This window comes from Copadichromis virginalis, linkage group LG3, assembly GCF_057382275.1.
Source record: "Copadichromis virginalis isolate Kocher_CV1m ecotype Utaka linkage group LG3, C_Virginalis_male_GT1.1, whole genome shotgun sequence".
Taxonomy (NCBI): domain Eukaryota; kingdom Metazoa; phylum Chordata; class Actinopteri; order Cichliformes; family Cichlidae; genus Copadichromis; species Copadichromis virginalis.
Window position 1 is genome coordinate 30512523 of NC_140620.1, and position 8902 is coordinate 30521424.

The window sequence follows — 8902 nt, forward strand, 5'->3', positions numbered from 1 at the left end:
CTACAGAAACAAAAGGCAGTACGCAGCTGTTTTCACACCTTTGGTCTTCACACTCCCTTGCTATCTCTTACAGTGGTTGAAGAGACAAAAGGCTCCGCTACCTTTAGAATTGTCTGCTTTTCCTCCAACTTCCTGAGATACAATCACCCGGCTTTTCAATGGCATGAATGTGTTAGACGTTGAGATCTTTGGAGAGTGTGAATAATACATACATAAAATGCGGTGGTGCATTTTCCACAGTGACAAGCCAAAATGCCTGCTGCGGAAAAGGCTTTTAGTGAAACATACCACACTGTATTTACAGTTGAATATTGGGGTGGGGGGGGGTGGGGGTTGGGGTTATAATAGGGCTGGGCGATATATCAAGTTTTTAAAAAATATCGATAAATTTTTTATATGAGATATAAGGTGTGACAATATCCTTTATATCGATATAGTCTATGTTACGTTATAATTATACTTGTGGAGCCGCAAGTTTGCCTCTCTTTCGTCCACTTTTGTCTTTACGCAACGTTACTCGGCCTCGCCCCTCCTTCACTGAACACAGCTCCCCCCCCTCCCCCATCACTTCACCTGCAGGAAGCGACAAGATGGACACGGCAAATCTCCGTTAACGAGTTACTGCACATCGCCCCGTGCGTGGGGCTGGACGTCGTCAACGTGTTAGCTAGCTAACCACGCTAACGAGCTAACCACGCTAACGTCATGCAGCCCAGAGGCGCTGCACAGCCTAAAATCCTTGCATTTTCTCAAAAGTCGACAGCGCGCCTTATGTATGAATTCTGTTTGTGCTTGATGGCCGCGAACCGATTTTATGTGGTACACAGCACTCAGCAATCTGTCAAAAAATGTTTTAGTACGACTTTGGTAAGCTACGGTGCTGCACCGCTGATGGATTGTCAGAGCATTACGGCTACCGAGGAGCCTTCGCGGAGTGATACGTACTGTGCTTCAACGTAATATTACCCTACTGTGTATAAGGACTATAAATGGCACCTGTTAAGAGACGTGGTTACGAAGAGGATTTCAAACTCAATGCTGTCAGTCACAGAGTAGAAGTTGGGAACAGAGCAGCTGTGAAATCTGTCTCTTTGTTATTATGCTCAGCATCTGTTAGTTTACATTTTGACTGCACAATTGTGAGCTTTTTGTTATGCACAAAAAACACATTGTTTTCTTTTATTTATGGAGCATTATTATTTAATAAATGCTCATAATTTATTTTTGAGTAAATCTTATGTACATCTATGCTCTATGTTAATAAAAGTGCCTGTGTGACATCTGGGACACAGCTTTGACTAAGAACTCTCTTTTTGTTCTTACTTTATGGCTTAAAAAAAATAAATATCGAGATATATATCTTATATCACCGTCCAGGTAAAAAATATCGAGATATGAATTTTGGGTCATATCGCCCAGCCCTAGTTTATAATATGGCGGTTAATGGGGGTAAGAATACAAAATAGAAAACAGGCCTGGAATGGGAAAAAAGAATTGGGGTGCAAGGCAGGAGGGCAATCAACCCCCACCCCAAGGGCAGGGCAGGACACAACACTTACTGAGGGTGAGGGGCAGACAAAGGGCAAACGCACACTATCTTAAAAGGAGATGGGGGACAGGGTGTCAGCACCCCTGGCCACTGTACCAGTGTTTTTCCTATGTGTGTTTTACTGTAGGGGGAGGAGATCAGAGGTTATGACTTGTGTGGAATTCTTTAGATCAGCCTTTAGAATAGGACTGCAGTGTGCTGATCTCCAGATGCATCTATAAGAGTAATGGGAAATAAAAGTATTGTGTGAAACTTGGAAACATCTCTGCGTGATCTGTGATTGTCCTGCTAAACCTCAGTGCTGCGTTCGATACTGTCGACCATAATATTCTATTAGAGCGATTAGAACGTGCTGCAGGTATTACAGATTCTATTTCTCTCTCAATATCAGACTTGATTTAAACTTTGCTGATCAACTGGGCGTTTATAAAATATGCTGTGGCAAATAAATTAGCAGAAAAATAAATGGCCGAAGCCCCAAGATTATCTTAAAAACACTATTACTTAAAAACAAAGTATTGATGTTATTCCTAATTTATTTTCAACTCTTCTCATTTGAGCTCAGAGTGCATTAAGCTTTGACTGGTGAATTGAAATGATGTTAGCAAAACCTTATCTTTCTGTCTGTGTAATAGAGCAAATAGAGGCTAGAAGGGTTTTGCTTTGGTTCTATCTTACATAATGTCTCTCAGACAAAACATAATGAGTGAGCAAGAAAGAACCCAAAGCATTGTTACCTGAGCTTTTCAGTCACTCCACCAGATTTAAGAAAAAGATATAACTCACAAACATACAAAGACAGAAGTGTTAGTCTGTCAGGTGTGAAACACCTTCAAACTGCTGCTGCTTTGCTGTTGGCTTCCCCCATGTAATAGAAATTTGTTGTTCTGACGTGCCCTGATATCCTGCACTGTATGCTGAAAGCAGGGAGTGCATCAGATTCCTCTTTCAGTTTTGTTTCACGGTCAGTACACACCGTGCAGCTGCACCTAGTTCTAAAACAGCTGGGCGAAGACAGCACAGTGAGAAGTTAACAGTCTGCTACATCCTTTGCATCCCTTTAAAAGAGGTTTTCTTTGCCTGATCTGACCCCTTAAGTCAGATTGCAACCACACTCTCCTGCTACCTGCTGCTATCACACATGCAAACATGCAACCAAAGCAAACAAAACAACTCATACATTAATAGGCTGGTTCTCAGGAGGATATGTGGGGCAAACCATTAATATTTGTACATTTACAGTCAGATGACATACCAACACAGTGTTGCTCCATCACACTCTCAGAGAAAAACAGGAGGGAAGATTAGGAAGAGAGACTAGTGACATAACAGAAATACAGCTTTCTTTAATTTTTTTTATTTTATTTTGAAAAACAACATGTTTTGCTGTCATTTCTGCTCAATGGGATTAAACTGATGCAGTTCAAATAAACTGAGTTTCAGATCCCACTGATTCTTCTGAGACAGTATGTTGAGCTTAATCAAACAGAGCCTGAATCTATTTATTCTATTTATTGTTTTTTGGTAGAGTGGTTTTATTCTGGCCTTGCAAGAGAGTGGCAAATTGTCGAGGGTGAACGCTACCACTCGCCCTATGGTAGCTCTGACACTGATACTAATTTTGATGTTTACCACTGTGAGAATCCCCTCTTTTTTAACATGTTTCTCCAAAACCTATATATGCCTTTAATGACAATGGTGCCTTTCCAGATGTGCAAGCTGCCAATTCCATGGGCACTAATGCACCTCCATACTGTCAGGCTTTTGAACTGAGTGCTGATAACAAGGCAGATGGTCCTTGTCTTCTTTATTCAGAAGGACAAATTATCTATTTCAGATTTGACTCATCTGACAGCAGAACATTTTTTCCACTTTGCCTCACAGCCCATTACAAGTGGGATGACATGTTTACACATGGCTCCTTCTTTTAATGAGCATGCTTTAACCTGCATTTGAGGACTGTATGCTGTGAAGCACATATGTGTTAATGAGATTTGAAAACCATTGTATGTGTTGTTTTTAAACATTTTGTTGTTTAAATTTTTGCAGAAATCAAGGTTGTGAAAGACAGTGATAAACTGTGAAACAGCAGAAACCTTATCAGGCATTCTGGGAAAATGCCTATGAACCTAATGACAATATGTGACAGAAATGCTTACTGATTATCAATGATGCACTTACTCAAGGCCAAATTTGCCCAAAGGTTTGAACTGCCAGGAAACTCAATAGTAGACAAACCAAGCAAAAACACCCAGGCAGAAAATGACGACTGCAAAAGAAGTCCCTAACTCATGTGTCCCCTCCCAGGCCAAATTATAGAAAGACAAATCCTTTGAAAAATTGCAAGACATAAAAAGTGGGTAAAAGTCACAGTGAAAAGTGCAATGCTCGACTCTTTTCCATTGCACATCTGGATAATCCTATCGAGCAGTAAATGTAAAATATTAGGTTATTTCTGAATTATAGATTGAGGTCAATACAGCCTGTTGTCAGATGATCATAGTGTAAATCCAGCTTCCTGCTTGCTTAAAGACAGCACTTACTAAAGGCAGGGTGCCATCGTTTTTTAAAATCAGTTACATACTTAGATGTGCTCATAGATGTTTAGTGTGCTCAATATGCAAGATTTTGAATTACAACATATTCTAGCAGTCTTTACATAGCCCATCATCAGTCATCAGCTACAGACTACAAACTAACTAATTTTGTTAGTGTTCAACGTAAACATCCAAGGTAGGAGGTAATGGTTAGCAATGTTTTATAATTAGCAGTAATTAATATTGATGAAATGTTTTTTATTTGAATTTAGAAGCAGAACATTGGAGGTTATCCAAGTCTTTAAGACTTCCCTGCAGTTTAACTAATTACTGTGTGTCATCTAACTCTATGGATGGCAAAAGCTTGGGATCATCTACATGGAAATGAAAAAGTATAATATGCTGTAGAATGATATAGTTTCCTGGGGCAGGATTGTATGTTAAACAGCTAAAATAAACCATTAATGTTATAAGTTGAGAGGTTAAAACTGTCAGTCAATCACCACTACAACTGGCAAAAAAAACCTGTCCAAATAAGATCTAAAACACCAAACTCAACCATTATTACAAATTATGAGGACTTAAAACAAGAAACACTAAGTATAACATATAAATAAAGAATGATATTAAATGTACATGAGGGACAGCGTGTAAAATGTTAGCTTGAGTATACAAATCAGATGCTTAAAATGTTTATTCCAGTAGAATACTTTTGCAGCAAGACAAATCTTGCATAGACATCACACACATGGGCAGAAACGAACCATTCAGTAAAGCCCACGCTGTTTTAAAATGACTGACACAATCTCCAAAACAACCTCATATCTAACGCACTTCCAGTATTGGAGACTCCACTCATAAGACAATGCAAATGCTCATAAATAGTAAATACTGGGCTAAGATTTTCTTCATGTAGTGATGCAAGTCCTTATCCATTTTAGGGTGTGGTGGTGCCGGAGCATATTCCAGCTGGGTCAGAAGTACACCCTGTATTTGCAGCATAATGACTTGTGTTTAGGGTTGCCAACCGTCCCTTAAAATACGGAATCGTCCCGTATTTAGAAACAAAAGTACACGTCCCGTATTGAGCTAATAAGGGACGCACTTTGTCCCGTAATACAGTGAGAATCAAAAGTAGTCTATAAATGTTTATGGAATTAACGCTTTGTTTGAAAACATAATTCCCAGCCCCTCTCCTGCTTTGTGACCAATGAGCTGACAGCACACTTATGACAATTCGAGTATGACAAGTCAGATTATCGCTTATCTCATTGGTCGAGGAAAGGTCGCTTACGGAGAAAATACCGGAAGACAACAGATGACCACAACAAGAAGCATGGCCAACAGGGAAACAAACGCCGTCACTGCGGTGCAAGTCTCGGACGACAGTACATCTAAAGCTGGGCAAACACTGTGCGATTTTTTCAGTCGCGTTATTCAGCTCCTGCTCAAACTGCACGATTGACTCGCAGGGGTTAGATGTTGGTAGGTCACGATGCAGGTCTCACACTATACGGCCCGATGCTCTGATGCGACCTGAGTGCTCACACTGTGCCTCCATAACATGAAGGTTATAACAGAAAATCTGTCGCTCTCTCTCTCTGTCTCTCACTCACACAGACACACCACCACCATCAACTTTGCTAAATTGCTAATGAAAAACATGATCAGGCAGCTGTGATTGAGCAGCAGTGTAGATCCAACTATTTTCACGGTTGTTGTGGTCGTGATAATTTTGTGATGCCACATCGAAAAGGCTCGGATGAGCTTTTCAAAGTTCTACAAGTTGTGCCTCCATCGCTTGTGTCCAGATCACACGCTGCACTGCCGTGCTGCGCCGTCTTTTTCACGGCGTTTACGTGTTTGCGCGCGAGCAGTGTGAGCGGCTCACGAGCGATTGATGATCGGGAGCTGGTCGTGAGGTGTTAATCACTTCTCGTTACCCCACGTATACTACACGACGCACGATGAAGGCCAAAATCGGTCCGATCACTCAAAAATCGGCTCAAAATGGGCCTAAAACCGCACAGTGTCAGCCCAGCGTTAGAGCAGCAATGTTTGTTCCCCTCAGAGAAAGGGAAGATTGGGAAAAGGAAAACACCTGGCTGGAAAAAGTTAATATGGGCATGTGCAGTGAATATCAGCGCTATGTGGCCAGAAGTGTGATAATATAATTTATTTTGTGTAATAAACGACTGCAAGGATAGATGATTACAACAAATAGATCACTAATACATAAAAGTAATACATAGATGAATAATGATGATGAGTTATGATGCGTAATCATGGGAACAAGCGGGTTTACAAACAGGAGCAGCTGATTAGCATTAGAAAAGCTGAAATAATACCTCAGCTGAAGCCAATTGTACTAAATGCACTAAATGTGCACTGTTACAAGAATATTTTTCTTTCTATTGTTTTCTATTATTTTAAGTTAAGCAGGACAGAGTTCTTTTAAAGAAAGATTTACTTATATTCTCAAAAGTTAAGCATGACAGGCTTCTGTTTAAGAAAGAGACCTGTTTTACTGTGTTAATGTTGTCATTTTGAGCTAAAAATAAATGGCTAAATGATCATTTGTTTCACATGTGTTCATATCACAAAGAATACACATCTACTTAAATCAAATTCAAGTCAAAGGGTTAAAAACAATAATTTCACACACAAAAAAGAGCTAGAAAATTCACCACACTGGGAAGGGTGAAGACAACTGGGTCGCCCGGCCCTGGCCACGAGGTGTCCCTTATTTATTTTTCAGGGAGTTGGCAACCCTATCTGACACGTAAAGTTCAGTATTATTTAGCAACATGTTTCAGTTCACCACTAGGGTGCTTGACCCTAGTGGTGAATAGTGGCCCTCCGGAGAAGACCTAAAAACTTCTTAAAAACTCCAACAGGGGTGATACCTTATTTTTAACCTAATCATAGTTTAATATTAACGTTTCATTTGACTTTATTGATCTTTATCATGTTTAAAAAGGACCGCAAACGCCAAACTCCTGAGCCAAGTTATCAGTGGCACTGTGATAAAGTTAGCCTTACGTTTAACAACAAAACAGACGCGGAACACATTTTTCATAGTGAGTCTAAAGGCTGTAACAGACCAACAAACACCGACTGTGAGTAAAAGAATGAAACTCGGGTTGTTTATGGCATTTGTTTCCTACCTTTCGTTATGGCTTTGCTTTCCTGTTGCTTTGATGAGCGGAAACTTCCTCTGCTGTCTGTTCCGGTTTGAAAGACGAGCCTTCAAAATAAAAGCACGACCTCTGAAAGACGACGTTTCTATGACACCCCCGCCCTCCACACACACACACACACACACACACACACCGTAGACAGTAAAGATTAAAAATAGACATCGAAGAAAAGCCGAATAAAAAAAGAATGTTGAAAAGAGAGAACTAACCAAAACAATAATATTAGCACAATATGAGCTAATGAAAGAAATGAAATAAAAAGACAGGACCAAGGTGGCTGTGCAACGGGAAATCCAAATATTTTGTTAGGAATTGTATAGTTTTTGGTGAAACCGCGTGCCTACTGATCATGTCAACGATGAACTGCGATAAACAAAGCCACCTCCTGCACCTATTACTTTTCACTTGTCCAAACCAGGGTCATGAGCGGGGACTACGTCCATGAACCTTTTCTCTGATCGTTCTCTTTTCCTCCTGCCTGGCAGCGCCATTCTCAACATTTTCTTTTCATCATATCCACTATTTCTCCTCCGCACATGTCCAAAGCTTTGGATGCTTGACCTAAGGTATTTAAATTCACGTACAAAGCAGAAGTACCCATTTTTAATAATAATAATATCTAAAGTGATTTAATAATATGGCATAATTTATTGTTGGATTAATATTACGAAATCTGTAATAAATTATTAAAACAAATTAAAATAAATTGCATGGTAAATATACTAAATTAGAAGTAGCCAAAGCAACAATTACTTAATCATCTTGATTATCTAATGAAAACCTTTACACCAGGGGGCAGCCTTGTACCAGTGTTGAGACTTTTGCAACTATTCTTTTAGCAAGTCTTTTTTTCCAGCCCCGCCCCAATCCTTCCTTACAGGTGCTTGTGTATTCACACTCTTTTGATGTGTCTACATGTTTTACAGTTATTTAAATCACAAATATTTAAAATAAGTACAATTTAAGTATGTGTATTATTTTTATTTGTGTAAATATTCCCTATAATATAAAATGTAGCTTGCTTGTAATTCTTGAAATTAATAGGCTCAGATAAGTATAATATGTTTGTCTGTCTGTCTGAAGGACACAGAGGGAGTTTGGTTGTGTTCCAACCTAAGCTACCATAAATGTTTTTACATACTCCCCAAAACTTTGACTAGACTAGACTAAAACTTTGTTTGATTGTGTTGCTAAAATAATTTTTTAAATAGCTCAAACAAAGAAAGTCCTTCTGTTCCCCAATGGCTACACCCTAAAAAATGCTGGGTTAAAATAACCCAATTTGTAACCCAGTGCTGGGTCAAATATGACTGAGCCAACGCTGGGTTGTTTCAACTTAACAGGGTTGGGTTATTGGTTTGACCCAGCACACTAGGTTAGGAAAACTATCCAAAAAATTGGGTTATATTGACCAGTGTTTACAGTTGAGGTTAATAAAAAATTGGATCGAAACTCAGAACCCATCTCATACTTTCTTTGTTCTATATACAGTGATTTCTAAACAGTTTGTCAAACAGAGCAACCTCACCCTCATTTCAGATAATAATTGTAACAGATGATATCAAGCATTTTAAGTAAAAATAACTTTCTTCATCACAAGATAGCTGGTGTTATCT

General features: G+C 39.3%; 1 protein-coding gene across 2 annotated transcripts in view; it reads right to left on the bottom strand.

The window, feature by feature from the left end:
* LOC146714043 (uncharacterized) overlaps positions 1 to 7313 on the bottom strand; it is a 38094-nt gene extending 30781 nt beyond the window's left edge. For both annotated transcript variants that reach the window (XM_085450630.1, XM_085450628.1), the window contains exon 1: positions 7254 to 7313. The gene's annotated coding sequence lies outside the window, so the exon portion shown is untranslated. The remainder of the gene's footprint in view (positions 1 to 7253) is intronic.
* Between the last annotated feature and the right edge of the window lie 1589 nt (positions 7314 to 8902).